At 37.7% G+C, this 15636-nt stretch overlaps 1 long non-coding RNA gene across 2 annotated transcripts; it reads left to right on the top strand.

Annotated features, from left to right (window-relative positions):
• The first annotated feature begins 4124 nt into the window (after nucleotides 1-4124).
• Nucleotides 4125-6914, top strand: LOC119987465. Of its 2 annotated transcripts, XR_005465451.1 has the most exons (5): nucleotides 4125-4352; nucleotides 4451-4903; nucleotides 5088-5178; nucleotides 5760-5922; nucleotides 6628-6914. It is a non-coding gene; the product is annotated as an uncharacterized LOC119987465 (long non-coding RNA). The 2 variants fall into 2 exon arrangements; XR_005465450.1 differs by having other exon boundaries at nucleotides 5760-6914.
• The last annotated feature ends 8722 nt before the right edge of the window (nucleotides 6915-15636 follow it).

The following is a 15636-nucleotide window of genomic DNA, read 5'->3' as shown; positions in this document are numbered from 1 at the left end:
GGAATAATTTCAGCTTTGTTGAACAACGCAAGCCTGGACTGTAATCTTGAGGCAATGGTGCGCGAGCGTCTCGGCATAGCTCTTGATCTTTGTGAGAGAACACACTTTTGTCAGGAATGATTGAGATGAAGATGGAGATGGAGATGGAGATGGAGACGGAAATGGCTCTGCATATACGAAGACATTTGCGGTGCCTGTCACATCAGTACTTACTTGACTGTCACCATCCACTGTTATTTTCCCGCTTGAGGACAACTCTTTTCTTCCTTCTTTTTTTTTCAACTAGATAATAATAAAAAAACAAAACTGTCACACTCAACTGTTCATTTCCCGTTTGAGGACAAACTTTTTCTCTCTTTTTTTTTTCTTTTCTCTTTTTTTTCAACTTAAATAAAAATAAAACAGAATAATAATAATAATAAAAACTTTCACACTCCCCAAGAAATTATGAATATTTGCACAGTGAGGCAGGGTACATAACAGACGATCAGGATTTAATCCCAGCAGGACCTTCTAAGCTGTCTGATAAGAGATTCTAACGGTGGTGGAGAACATGACTCTAATGGTGATGGTGGTAGTGAAGGAGAAACTGACAGCGATGGGGGCGGAGAGCTAAGAGTGGAGGATGACGGTGACGGTGATGATGAACATAGATCACAAGTCTCCGGAAGCTTTCTCTTGTTGTTGATGCATCTCTCTTGGTTTCCATCTCTGGTCATGTAACCTTTCAAGCGCTTCACATTTGACAACTTCACTGGCTTTACAATAAAATCCTTTGCTCCTTCTCTCAAGCATCTGTTGATCGAGTCACTACGTTCTCAGATGACATGATTACCACTGGAATCTCTCTCAAGGCAGACGATCCCTTGATTTTCTTCAGCAACTCGTATACAGTAGTCGGTGATAATCAGATCCACCTTCAAACTATCAAACCCAACAGAACAATTATTCTCCTCGTCTAATCCCAGAAACTGAAGTACTATTTATTCCACTATCCACCGCAGTCACTTTACAGGAAGTAATCTTGAGCAACCTTTCAATGACCGTTCTATCAACAAGGTTGTCATCGATAGCCAAAACATGAACCTCCTCAGAATCAGACAAAGAATGATCCATTCCAACTCGATCAACAAGAAAATTAAGAGTCAATTTCCTCAAAAACTGCCCCAGTATTTTTGCTGCTCATTTTTCATTGTTTTAGCAATTCACAACTGTAATCTTGTGTAATAAGGATGGCGATGATATGAGTGAATTTTTTTCTTTTTTTTTTCTTTTTTGTTTCTCATGCATGACTATGAACTTATTTAGTTTGACAAAATGCAATGACTGTGCCTACGTGAATGCATGAGAGAAGAAACCAATAATGGAAATTACAATTAAAAATGTGTAAAACAAAACATCAACGACAAATGAATAAATCACACAAAAATAGAATATGCCATTACACGGGGTAACCTAAATTTCTGGAGGTTTCGGACATGGATCTAGGGCTTTATAAAGTGCTTGGGTAAGTTTTTCTAACTATTCCACGAGGTCCCAGATCATGTTGCTTTTAAAATCCCAACTATTGGGACAAAAGCTCCTCCCTTAACTTTTAAGGGAAGTCGATCCGGTGAGGATATCTTCCACTACCCATGCGGAGACGGAATCTCACGAGAATAGTGGTCAACCCTCTCTAATACTAAAGGTAGAGCCCAGCTGGTAGGCTACAGTGAGTGTAAATGTATGAGATGACAAATACTTTACCACAACAAAATAAATCAACATATCTGCCATATAAAGGAAACAAACAATTAATCATACAAAAAGAAGTAACCGTAGCCAATCGGTTTAATCATATGCGCTTGACCCTCTTAGGTTTAAAAAAAACCTGGTGTTCCCCAGCAGAGTCGCCAGTTGTCGCAACCGGGGTCACGAGGCGGACCGACGTTGGAGGATGAAAATGTTTAGAGTCGCCACCAATTGATTTAAGGTGCAATTGGACACCGAAAAGACCTGCGAACCAGAGAAAAGAGTACGGGGATCGATTGAGTGTGGGGAAGGTGTTAGGCACCCCACAACTCCCGTTTGAAAAACGGTTACCCGGATTAATCTAATGGCTATCTTATGGAAACTTGCTCTTTGCAAGATATAATTGTTTTGAGAAAAAGGTTGGTATGAAAAATACTATCAACTTATGATAGCTTTGGAAAAAGGGTTTGAAATAACACTTATCAACTTATGATAGTGTTTGAAAAAAGGTTTGGAATATCACTATCAACTTATGATAGTTTTTATTTGGAGATACACTACCCACTTTTGGTAGATTTAATTTTAAACATCAATTTATGGTATAAATGATAAAATGTACTACCAACTTTTGGTAAGTTTGATTTTAAATACCAACTTATGGTATAAATGATTATATGTACTACCAACTTTTGGTAGGTTTAATTTTCAATACCAACTTATGGTATAAATGATCATTTGGAAAAGTTTCATTTATCGATTTAATCTTTTATTGCCAACTTATGGCAAATTCATAAGTGAAATCAAATAAGGTCCATAATCCAAATAAAGGAAATCAACTTATGATTTCCTTAATTGAAATGACCTATATTCAATTTTAAACTCATATACTTATAATAAATAAATAAAAAAAATCCAAATAATTAATGTTTAAGTTATACATGTTAATGTGAATGATGTACACAACATAAGGGCCAAATATACATATGAAAAATAAAACACAAAGAATAACTCAAACAAGATCCTAAAATTACTCAAACTCTCCTTGATCCCGACCCAAATAGAGTCCAACTCGATCCAAATGGAGTCAAGTCTAGTTTAAATCCGAACCAAACCCAACCAGTGAAACATAAGAATGGAGTAAATGGATATCCAAACATAATAGCAAACCAAGCCCATATTTAAAGACTCACATACACATATAAACATATATGATAACATCATACACATATTCATCTCCAAACCATGATTACACACATATACAAATATAAACTCACAAACTTATGTACATATATACACATATACCAATGGGCGTCACACCATATATATATATACACACAAAACATATACAAACACATATGAACACATATAGATACAATCGAGTGGATCCATCATTACCCTAGATTAGTTCCTCATGCTAGATTTACACAACCAACAATTAATCTCACAAAATTCTAGAAAGAATATGTGAGAGAATTGTTGTAAAAAAGAAAATAAAAACTCAAGAACTCACTCTCTAATTCTTCTTCTCCTTTTGCCTCTTTCTCCTCTCCTTTAATGTTGTCTTGTGTCCTTCCCTCAATGTTATCTTGTGTTTTCTCTTTTCTTCCTCTTTCCCCTAGCTCTCTATTTATTCTCTCTTCCCTTAGCTCTCTCCCCTAGCTCTCTCCCTTAGCTCTCTATTTATAGGAAATTAGGAGCTACCCATCCATTGAATGACCAACCATGGCAACCTAAGTGGAGTCACCACCATTGAATAACCAATTTGCACTAAGTAAGTGGATTCACCACCATTGAATGTAAATGGAGTCACCACCATTGAATTTGCACTAAAATGATGGATTCACCACCATTGAATGTAAATGGAGTCACCACCATTGAATTTAAGTGGAGTTGCACATCAATTTGCACTAAAATGATGGTGATGCATGGAATGATGTCAAGAGAGATATACATATATGTGTATATATGTATAGGTGGAAATAGTAATGGGTTTGACAAATCATGTGGTGGGCTTTCAAATGATAATCAAAACATTGGTCAAGATGGTAGTGGACACAAGCAAATTAGCTCTTCATGAAGTGGGCCAACAAATGTTGAACATAGGTTGGTATGAATTGGGCTAAGATGTGAGTATTTGTGGGCTTAAGAATCCAAGAAAGAGAATATTTATGGGCTTATAGGTACAACAAATGTGTTTTTTTTGCATTTTTGTGTTTTTTCTCATTTTTGTATTTTTTTGTATTTTAGCCGGACGAAAATCGGGTACTACACGATTTATAAAACACCTCTTCCATCTCCTTATGCACGATTCAATTCACGCCTCTTCAGCTTCTACTGTCTTTCTTCTTTGTTGGTGCATGTACATCCGCTTAATTTATATTTATTCATTTATGATTATCCATTTAATCCGACAAATAATTGTTTTGGGTCTTCAAAAATTCATGATTTTGCGTATGAAGAATGAATTTCGTTTTCCCTCTTGGGAGTAGGTGAAGATGAAGACCAATTCGAATGCTACAGGTAGTTGGCAGAAGAATCGCCTTATGGAAGCTACAAAACTTAATAAGAAGGCTTCGTAGGAGAGCTTCATGCATGTGACTTAATGCTTCTCCTCTTTTAAAGTAGTCGGTTGGGTTTTCAAGGGTTCCATTTCTCTTATCCTTTCGTGATCTTCTCTATTTATACTCTCCCCTTCTGTTTTTTTTTCGGTTGTTGTTAGATCCGCTGGAAGGATTTTCTGAGCGGTTCGATGCAGAGAGGCAGAGCTCTTAACGCTTAGCTTTGCAAATCTGTTAAAATCTTGAACGGCTACTTGGACAAAAAGGCTTGCGGAGTGAGAATCTCAGAGGAGTTCGTAGTAAATTAGTTTCCCCTGTTTTCCATTGAAGCCCTAATTTTCAGTTTTGTTAATAGGGGGTGTTTCTTTTCATTTTCTTGGGCTAGGGGATTAAAAACTATGACACATCATCTTCTATTCTTTTGTGTAAATTTGTTTCGCCAATTTCCTTTTTTCGGTCTTTTCTATGTATGTAAATTGGTTTCCCTGTTTCAGTTGAAGCCCTTAATTTCCAGTTTTGTTAATAGGGAGTGTTTCTACAATGCAGGGCTGACAAGCTTCGAACAACAAAGGCATCAGGAAAAAAAAAAAGAGAAAAAAAGAAGCAATGACGGGGTAAGCTTTGACTGTTACTTTCTAGACTTTTTCAATTCCTTTACTTTTTTTGTTGTTATTTGATTATTCTCAAGGGATACAAGGTATGCTTCATATGTGCTCAATTTCACTGCTTCATAGGAGTATTTGACTTGATGTTTAAGTTTATTCGTTCGCTTTGGTGACTGTCTTGAATTTCTTGTAGGCTTAACTCTTCAATGACTTCTGGGAAGACATAGGGTCAATTAGGGACCATCATATCCTTATTTGGGGCAAACCTTGCCCTCGCCGAACATGTGAGTGAGGAAATCTGTCTTTTAGTTACCATGTTCAGTATTAAAGGCTCAACATAGCATTATGTAGTGAATCGTGCGTCTGGGTATTACCCGATTTGATAAGTGATATATTTTCTATGAAATTCTTCCATTTGTTTCTCTTTCGAAGCTCCATATTGCAACTGCGTCTGATTGTCTATGTATGTCCCCTTCAATTTTCTATAGGAAGTTGAACAATTAGAGATTCAGTTTTTTACATAAATTTTTGCAACAGAAGGTACATGAATTGATTTGTGTGACCAACTGCATGTTAGAAAACACACATTGCAAATCCATTCAGTTCAAAGAGGTAAAAGACAAAAAAAGCTATACTACCCAAAAGTAGTTAGAGATTCATTTTTTAGGCCAATTTTTTTCCAAATTAGGTGGATGAGCCATTTGCTATAGACCTCAGTACCTCACGGTCATCAATCCTTTTAATTATATTAAATCGCATATTTTGTATTGAGTAGGTAAGAATTTACAATTTCTGATCATGCAAGAACTGGATGTCAAATTAAGATGTTTATGTGGGAGTGACAAGTGATTAATTTTTTTGGCAGCTGCAAATATTGCTACCAGGCTTTTGGGTTGCAGCATGCAGGACTTGAGATGTCAAGATGTCAAACAACAACGCTGTCCCAACTGAGAGTGCAGGCCCAAACAAGGCCAAGAGCCAATATCGTGTTGTTCTAGCTCTTTGAGTACGGGCCCAAACCAATACTGGTAATCTCCTCCAATTAATAAAAAAAAGATTTAGGCATTGGTTTAACATACAGGTCTCCCTATGTTGCTGCATTATCAAATGTTTAGGTTGGTCAAATTATTATTTATTCTTTATTATCTTGGAAGTGGAGGTATATGTTTTCACCTTATGTGAAATAAGCATAAATTAATTGCTGTCTTTAATTTGGTTTAATTGTTTAGATGAAGAAAAGTTGTGGAGAGAAGGGATTACACAAGCATTCCATTCACTGCTTCTGTTCTCTCTTCGTTTAATTGTTTTCGTAAACTTATTGGGAATGTTCAATACTTTTTTGAATGGGGCATGGCAATCTCAGAAGTGCAGGGATAAGGAAAATTATCTTCACAGTGATAGTGGATGATAGTGACAATAGGTTACACCAACTTCAAATAATCTGAGGATGGTGACTTTAGATTAAGAGGTAATTGTTAAAATAATTAAATAAAACAAAAGGTTTTTTTATTCTGTTTAGACATTATATGATTGTTGAATCAAGGTGGAATATCGGCGAACCTCTCCCAAAAATCTCGGAGACTAATATCCAATCCCGAACTCGACGAGAAGCCCTAACGACTGTTTTGGTTTTTCCTATGTTTTTTTTCTCTGTTGTCCCTGTTTGGGTTTTTTATTTGTAAATTTGTTCTCTCTTTTTCAATTGACGCACTAATTTTAAGTTTTGTGAATAGCGAGTGTTTCTACAATTCAGGATTGAGAAGCTTTGTACATAAATGGCAACCGAAAAACAAGAAAAAAAGAGCATGACGGAGTTTGCAGAGGATGATGGATTTCTTTTGGCAACACTTGAAAAGTTGGTACAGCAACTATTTCAAAACTTGGAACTTTTAGCCCTCTTTGCTATATTTTGACTGTTAGATTTGGCATCTTTTGCTTCTGTTATTATGCGACCATCTCAATGGTTGTATGTGAATCTTTAATGTCATTTCAAATATTGAAGGAAATATCTGATTTTGCATGCATGCATTACTTTTTAAGTCCAAAGAAAAAAACTTGATGTAATCCTTTGGATTATCTGTAGTTCCCATTGAAACTAGAATCATTTGTTCCTCCTTTCCTTTAATAATGTAGGAGTTATAACTTTCATGATTCAGACACGATGCGCGTAGCTTGGGTGTGCGCCTAGTTTACTTAAATGATCAAATCTCATAGGTTAAATAGCAATTTCCCCTTGGAATTGAAAAATTGTTAGCTTAATGAAAATAATTAATCAATGATATTCATTTTAAGATGCTCTTAATTTATGATTGGCATTTTCCTAGTCTGGCATTATAGTGGCAAAATATAGTTCAGGCCCATTTTCTTCAAGTTTGACTCTAAGCCCAATCCACTCTTTGACAAATGAGGTTATAAAGTAATGTCTTTCAATTTGAAAAATATAGGAGTCACCTATCAGAGATTGATTAACAGATGTTCTTTGGATTGCTAAGGGACGAGATAGAAGTATATATCGACGACATGCTCATGAAATCTTTGGTTGCCAAGCAACACTTGGTAATCTACAACAGGCGTTCGATTTATTGATCAAATAAAATATGAAGTTAAACCCCATCAAGTATTTGTTCAGCATAGCCTCCAGGAAATTCCTAAACTATATGGTACCTCATCGAGGGATATAAGCCAATTCAGAGCAAATACGATCCATACTCGACATCCCATCGTTGAGCTACATAAAAGACGTCCAGCGACTGGTGGGACAAGTGGCAGCTCTCATTCGGTTCATCTCATGGTCATCTGAAAGGTGCCACATTTTCTTCGACACGCTAAGGAAGATGACAAACTTTAAGTGGACTCTTGAGTATGAAGTTGCTCTACAACAACTAAAGTGTTACTTGACTTCACCTCCTCTTCTTTCTAATCCTAAGGAAAGAGAGGTGTTATTCATCTATTTGGCGGTATCTGAAATCGTTGTAAGCGAAGTGTTGGTAAGAGAGGAAGAGAGAATTCGAAATCCAATCTACTACACTAGCAAGAGCCTTCTTGATGTTGAGACACGCTATAGTCAGTTAGAGAAGTCGACTCTCGCCTTGGTAACAACTACTCGAAAGTTACTAAAAGGAGGTTGAGCTCAGTAAGCATGATAACTCTTACTCGTCTTGCACTGCCACCAAATCTCAAGTGCTAGTGAATTTTATCGTTGGCTTCACTCCTTTGACACTTGACGGAGCTAAGAAAGAGTTGATGCACATAACCAACCAAGTCGTTGCACCTTGGACTCTCTCCATGGATAGCTCTACTAATTCCAAAGGCAATAGCCTCGGAATAGTATTAATATCTCCGGAAGAAAGTATCCTCCAGCAGTAATCATATGCGACTTCTGGACGAAAAAAAATGAAGCCAAGTATGAAGTCCTTATTGTTTTTGAACCTAGCCTAGGGAAAGGGAGACAAACATCTGGCGATCTGATCAGATTCACAGTTGATAGTGAATTAGTTCCAAGGTTCTTGTACATCCCAAGATCCCAAAATATCAAAATATCTCGCCTTGGTAAAAGATCTGCAAGACTCCTTTTTGAAATTCTCTATCATGTAGGTACCAAGAACAGAGAATTTGCACATAGATACACTAGTAAACCTTGGATCGTCAATCCAGATAGACACTCTTGAGCCAATTTCAATAATTTATCTCAAATGGTTTTCTGTTGTTAAAGATAGCGAAGAACTAGCCTCAACACTCACTATCTATGCAATGCCCACAAAATTGATAAGGATAGTTGGATGACATCAATGATCAAGTACATTTAAGATGGCATGCTTCCAATAGACAACAATGAGGCACGACAACTGCGCACAAAGACAACAAGATACACTGTCTTCGAATGACAAATATACAAGAGATCCTACTCTGCACCATTGTTACGATGTGTTACTCCTGAGCAAACCCTATACTTCCTAGCAGAGTTACATGAAGGAGAGTGTGGCAATCACTCAAGTGAAAGGAATTCGGCGAATCAAGCCTTCTCAAGAAGATACTTTTGACCGACTATGTGAGTTGATTCAACGCCTACGAAAGGCGATATGAAAAGTGCTAGTGGTTTGACTAGATACCTCTTCGGCCCCCAAAATGACAAACTCCGATCTAAATCTCTTTGACCATTCATGAAATGGACAATGGATATGATTGGACCTTTACATGATGCTTCTAGGCAATGATTTTTCTTTCTAGCCATGACAAACTACTTCACGAAATGGATAGAAGCAAACTCCTTTTGGCGATTCAGAGATACTGAAGTAAAGAAGTTCGTATGGCAAAACATTATTTGTAGATATGGAGTGCCAAGAGAAATCATAACTGATAACAATTCCCAGTTTATCAGTTATGCCTTCCATAAATTCTACAATGACTAGAGTAGTAAGTTGAACTTCTCTACGCCAAGATATCCTCGGTCAAACATTCAAGGCAAAGCATCCAACAGGACGCTCATCAACACACTAAAGAGGTGTCTTGAGAAGGCCAAATGAAAATGGATAGATGAGCTGCCAGGCGTTCTATGGTCCTATCGCATAACAGTAGAAACCTCAATGGGTGAACCTCCATTTTCACTTCTTTATGATTTAGAAGCAGTCATTTCAATGGAAGCCAGACTTCTCTCAACCAGATATCAGTGGATAAATCAACGAGCCAATTAGCAGAACTTAATTATTAATTAGCTACCATAGACAAGCTCAGGGAAACAACCCTCACTCACAATGCCGCTTATAAGTTAAGGAACTCCAACCAGTTCAACAAATATGTTTGCACCAAGGCCTTCAAGGTAAGTGACTGGGTCCTTAGAAAAGTGTTCCTTATCTTTTTCAAGGTCAACCTTCTGATCGCCTTAAATGATCTCAAAAATATTTTCGCTGGGAATGCAATTCCCAAAGCATTTTTTAAAATACAAAGGATCATTAAAATAGTAGTTAAAACTAGTCTGAATAAAATATTCAAAAACATAACAAAAATTAAAATTGATTATTCAAAGATTATGAGGATCAACAATCATTTCCTCCGACCCCACAATAGTAGGATTAGACTCAGGCTCAATGACAAACTGGGAAACAACATCGACTTCAATTGACTTTACATAGAGCTCATGAATGACGAGCTCAATCTCAACCAAGGAGCCAACAGTAGTAGGTAGTTCAAGATCATTGGACTTGGGCTTAAGCTTAATGACATGGCAACAGAAGTTGTCGACCAGACCTGTGGACGAATGACGTTCAATTATGACGACGTGGGCAAAACTCTCACCCACTCCCTTCTTCATGTCAAGCTCTTTGGACATTGGATATGCCTTCAACAAATCTTCACACTTGGCGATGTCCTCGTCCACGTTCAATGTACCAACCTCACCCATCTTGGACTGCTGAAGCATCTTAAGCTTTATGGCAAATGCAGCAATCCCTATAATATCCCTTACCTGCTCTGCCATGACAGCTATTTTTTTGTCAAAATTGGCCTCACAAATGACCATCTTCTCTTCTAACTCCTACTTTATTCTTTCTGCTATTATCTCCATCTCTCTTTTCAGATTGATCTTGCTCTTGATACTATATGAGGGTAACCTCAGCTCTCTTCGCCCTTGGTTTAGCTTCATCCCTTTCCCTCTACAGTTCGATGTTGCTTCTCTGTGCTATAAGAAAATGTTTTGCATTGTCTTTTGCCCTTGCTATCGCATCGACATATTCTTGAACACAAGACTCTTGAGTTCTTTTCGCAAATGAAAGTCTTTACAACGTCGGATCTTTTTGGAGTCCCCTCTCCTGAAGAACCTGTGTCCTCTAGAACCTCCTCCAAGCTTTGTGATACACTTTTAAGGCGGTCAATCCTGCCTTCGACACAGTTCTTTCAACACTATGATGATCAGACTCTTCTCTCACAGAGTGAGGCTCTGCACCTGCGTCATTTCATTCATCGCAATTTCATCACTCATCCCGTATTGAGACGATTCTCTAGAACTCGTTTTCGTGTGAATGCAGGAAAATTTAAAAAGAAAAAAAGTTTACCTTGTGAAACTATGTACTATAGAACGTCTCTGAGATCCTCTCGATGCACACAAAGTGGAAAGTCTGAATGCAAGTTGATTTATTCCTTTTAAAATGGGTCTTTAGAAATGTCTTTTTGTGAAAATCATACTGACATCATTAAGCACCATTTCACTCGTAACGAGGCATCTCCCCTCAAAACACGAGAAAACTTGCTCTATGCATTGATTCAAATACACCCGATAGGACACGTGGAACAAAACAATCTATCACGTTCTTTCACATTTTCTGATTACACATGTTAGCCATACATGCATTTATTGCATAAATGTCAATGCATTTAATATTTTAATGTAAAACTTCTTTTTTATAGGAAAAATCCATCCACATGATGACACCTCACCAACAAAATGAAATTGGTGAAACTCCCGCCAAAAAAACCTACACAAGATGGTTCATCTATATGATAATTCCTCCTTCAACTGACAACTTGACCTTTGCATAGAGGGAACTCCAACCACCGTCCCTAAGTTTCAGCACATGTTATTCTCAAGCCTTTATAGCATAAAGTATGGTATCGCCTCGCTGCCATGCCAGAATAGGCCGCAATCCATGCGTTTCACCACACGATACTCCCACACCTATTATACTAAATCATGGTAATGTCTTGCTGCTAAACTAGGTCAGCTGTAAGTCCTAGCTCTTAGGACATTCCACTGCTAGCCGTAACCCCTGGGTTTCACCATGTGGTAATCCAGGAGCATTTTACTTACGCTACAAAGAGCTTCTGGGTTTCACTGTATGATATTCCCATAATCATTTGTTATACTATACAAAATTTTGGTAACACCTCAATGCTACACCAGGTTGATTGTAAGTCCGAGCCTTCAGGACATTTCACTGCTAGTCGCAACCCCTGGGTCTCACCACATGGTATTCCCAGATCATCTATAACTTCCATACTCGCTCATTCTGATATTACCATCCATGTGTCCTCAAGTAGCTCACTGAATGGTGACATCGTTCACTAAGCTACTTACTACTTGGTTAGGGTCGCCAACACGACATTCTCACATGCATAATTGATGCAATCAACACTTGGATCGCCTGACACGACTCACTACTCTCTAAGCCAAGCAACACTTTAATTTAGAGAGTGGGAGACAAACTATAACGGCCAAAAATAGTTCAAGTCCATTTTCTTCAAATATGGTTCCAAGCCCAATCCACTCTTTGGCTAACGAGACCCAAAGTCCACTCTTTGTACATGGGTCCACTAAGCCCATGGATTATGTATGATTTGATCCATGGACGGCCTTAGGTATGACAGCTATACACTCTACTTTTACTGTTCATTTCACGTGCATAACTAAAGACCTTGTCCACATCACCAAACCTTAAGGCAATTTATCACCCCCTATTCCTCTTTCATCTGCCAGCATCATTGGCTTTAGTAGTAATTCCCAGAGTCGACCTCGGGGATTATCCAATCAACTGTCTTCCTTGGACATCAGGCATGCAGGGTCACCTATCCCATACAACCTCGTAACTTGCACTAATCCTATCATAGAGGACAAACCGCAATTGATGATATTTTCTTTTTGTTACCAATCATGTCAACCTTCTTGACACACGCCAACCTCAAAATCATTCTTTTACAGATCATCTTTGGGACATGGCCTCGCCTGACGTGATGTCACTATCTTTACTTTAACCAAACTATATAAACCTTTGTTCTTCCTAGAGAAGGGATGACGAACCATGAAGAACTAAGCCTACCCGAGCTTGTTCTTTGTAAAAACTTATATCACACTCTTTCTCTTCATACTTTCTTCCACCGCGCCGATCTCCATGATAACAGCCACCATCTGCATCTATTGCATTTCTCTTTTTGGCTCTTCGCCTTTATTGTCTTGACCATCAAAACTTCTTTGGCTGGCACTCCATCGGTGCCAAGTTTTTCTGAGTGTTTCTTGTCTACGTATCTTGTAGGTTGCTAGTGGCCCACCTTGACTTTTCAACGACTGTAGTTCGAGCACCTCTTGGTTTGTCTACGTATCTTGATGATTTTTAGGCCAATTTTAGTACAGTTAAAAATTGATTATTGAAATAAATTTTGAGAAGAATATTCTTTGTAATTTTGCCATGCCTTCTTGACATTTTTAGGAATCAACGAGTTAGGAGAAAATTGCTAATTTTTGCGTTTTCGTTTATCCATTGGCACTACGCATTGCATAAATTCATCATGAGATTCGATAAGCAAATGCCTATGAATTACGCTTAGTTAGGTAATTATTTAATAACAACTTTATATTATTCCTTATCAAGTTATTTCACCATGACAAATAAAATATTTCAAGAATAATCATACGTAAAATTAATAGATTACCTCAACCATACAACTCTTAAAGCCAATCTCTAGAGAAGACCCATCTGTCTTGTCTATCACTGTCAGCTTCCATTCCAAGACGGCAAGACCAAGACCCATATCATTAGACTCCAGCTCTCATAATAGGTATGTTTTGGACTTAATCGACGACTTCTCAGCGTGGTCAGAATCAGAAGAATGAGAGTACTCATGGCCATGGATCTTCTCCGATAGCCGATAGGTGCGTCATTTCCTCTGCCATCGTTCTGAATTAGACCTTCGTGGGTCTTCTTCGGACGGGTCATTTTCTACATACATATAATAAAATCCACGACATTAAAAATGTCATGAACGGATAATCTTAACGGAGACTCTTTTAGAAGAAGAAAAAAAAAAAAGAAAAAGAAAAGTATAAGGACTTACATTTCAAACATTAATATTACTCGAGTAAAACGGGTTAATTTCGGGTCTCCTTTTCCGATGACTGTTTTGGATAGAATCTGACTGGACATTATGCATCTAAATGAGGAGAATCTAACGATGGTGGTGACGTAACAAACCGTCATTAAAATCATTAGGATTTGTGACTTTTTCTTTCAACTCATAAATAATGGGGATATTGATGTAATTAGAATTTTCATGGATACATAAAGACCGGTGCAATTTTCCCTTAGATTATTAGGTTTGTGAAAATTGTCAAGTTGAACCTATTACCTCAAATGATTTCCAGCTGACACTCAATCCAACTCTTCAAAGAAATTCTCTTTAAGCAGACTAACCCTATACATCACAATGATCATGTCTTTGGATTGGACACACAGCATTTATAAAGCATTCATATCTCTGTCTTCCTGGTGCCTGATCATTACCAAAAGAAGAAGGGGAAAAAAAAAACACAACTACATCACGAGCCCTGTCCAAATCAAAAACTTTGTAGGTTTTGCTATTTAATTGACAAACTAGGCTGCTTCAACATCCATATAAATTAAAAAAAAAAAAAAGCATAAATTACAAGTTCCGTAGATTTAGCAACCTGTTCGTCTGTCCAATGATTACTGTAAAATAGAATTACAGATAAATAATAAAACAAATGAGAGAATGATACGAGGAGGAGGAGCAGAAGATCCTACATACAATCCCTAATTAACTCCACTGATCTCACCTTCCCTACATACACCCACATCCACCACCATGCTCCCTTTCTTACTTGCCTCCTTCACCCTGCAACAGTTTCTTCTTGGAGACTGAAACAATTTCACAAAACTTTGCATCAGAAAACATCAGTCTTTTTTTTACTTCAAATTAATATCCAGTAATAAGGTACTTACTCTATCCCAGAGATGTGGATCGGGTTTCTTGTAAACCACCACCGTGTCAATCTTAGCAGGATCAGGCATCTTCCATTTACAACTCGGGTAAGGAACTCGGTGCCGAATGTACTCGGACACAGAAATATCCTAGGCTTCGAAGCACAACCAAATCCAAAATTCTCAAAAAAACCAAGATCAAAACTCATTCGTAAATGATGAGAGTTTTCGGTGACTAGTACATACAATCAGTTTTCCCCCACAAGTATTCCTACGAGGCCAGAATTTCTCAAGTTCAATATCACACAATTTTAGATGATCTAAACAACCTCTGTCATCGAATCGATCGATCTAAAATCTAATCATCTCTATTTTTAATCGCGGAACAACATTCCCATTCGAGTTGGACTTGCTTTAGCAAGCTCTTAATTACATAAGATTCTATACGGCACATTACTACAGGCCTTATAGTGCCCGAATGGTGGGATAATTCACCATCAATACTGACAACCTCGCATTAGCAATTTCCGAAAATTGAACTCAAAGTTCCATGCCTGAGGCAACTCTTTAGTTTGGAGAAGCATGGAGATGAAGCAATGGCTGAGGCAAGAGCCTACATGCCAACTAACTGGATTATTGTGGCTGCTTTAGCTATAATTTTGCATGGAGTGGGATGTTCGCGATCAATTTATGTAATATTATGGGGTTTTTTATTTACTGTGGTGATGCCAGCCCTGAGTTGGGGATGCTTACAAAGGTTAAGAAGGGTTGGACTCAAAATACGTGAGTTATTACTAGTTTAATTCTCATGAGCTTGTTGTCAGATGGCAACTGAGAGTATGGAGACTCCTGCACCGTCCTGGTATCTCAGATCTTAATGAACGTCAAGAATGATTCGTTAAGAGTACGTTGTAAAATCTGTGAGGCTGCTTTCAGAGATCTTATTGATAAAGACTGCTCACAATCGCACATGCAGTTTATAGTGGTCTATTAGTGTTAGTCTTTTAAATCCAAGATCAATGACATATTTGTTGCTAACTT

This window comes from Tripterygium wilfordii, chromosome 20, assembly GCF_013401445.1.
Source record: "Tripterygium wilfordii isolate XIE 37 chromosome 20, ASM1340144v1, whole genome shotgun sequence".
NCBI classification, from domain to species: domain Eukaryota; kingdom Viridiplantae; phylum Streptophyta; class Magnoliopsida; order Celastrales; family Celastraceae; genus Tripterygium; species Tripterygium wilfordii.
Note: the sequence above shows the minus strand (reverse complement) of the source record. Positions and strands in the feature narration are given on the sequence as shown.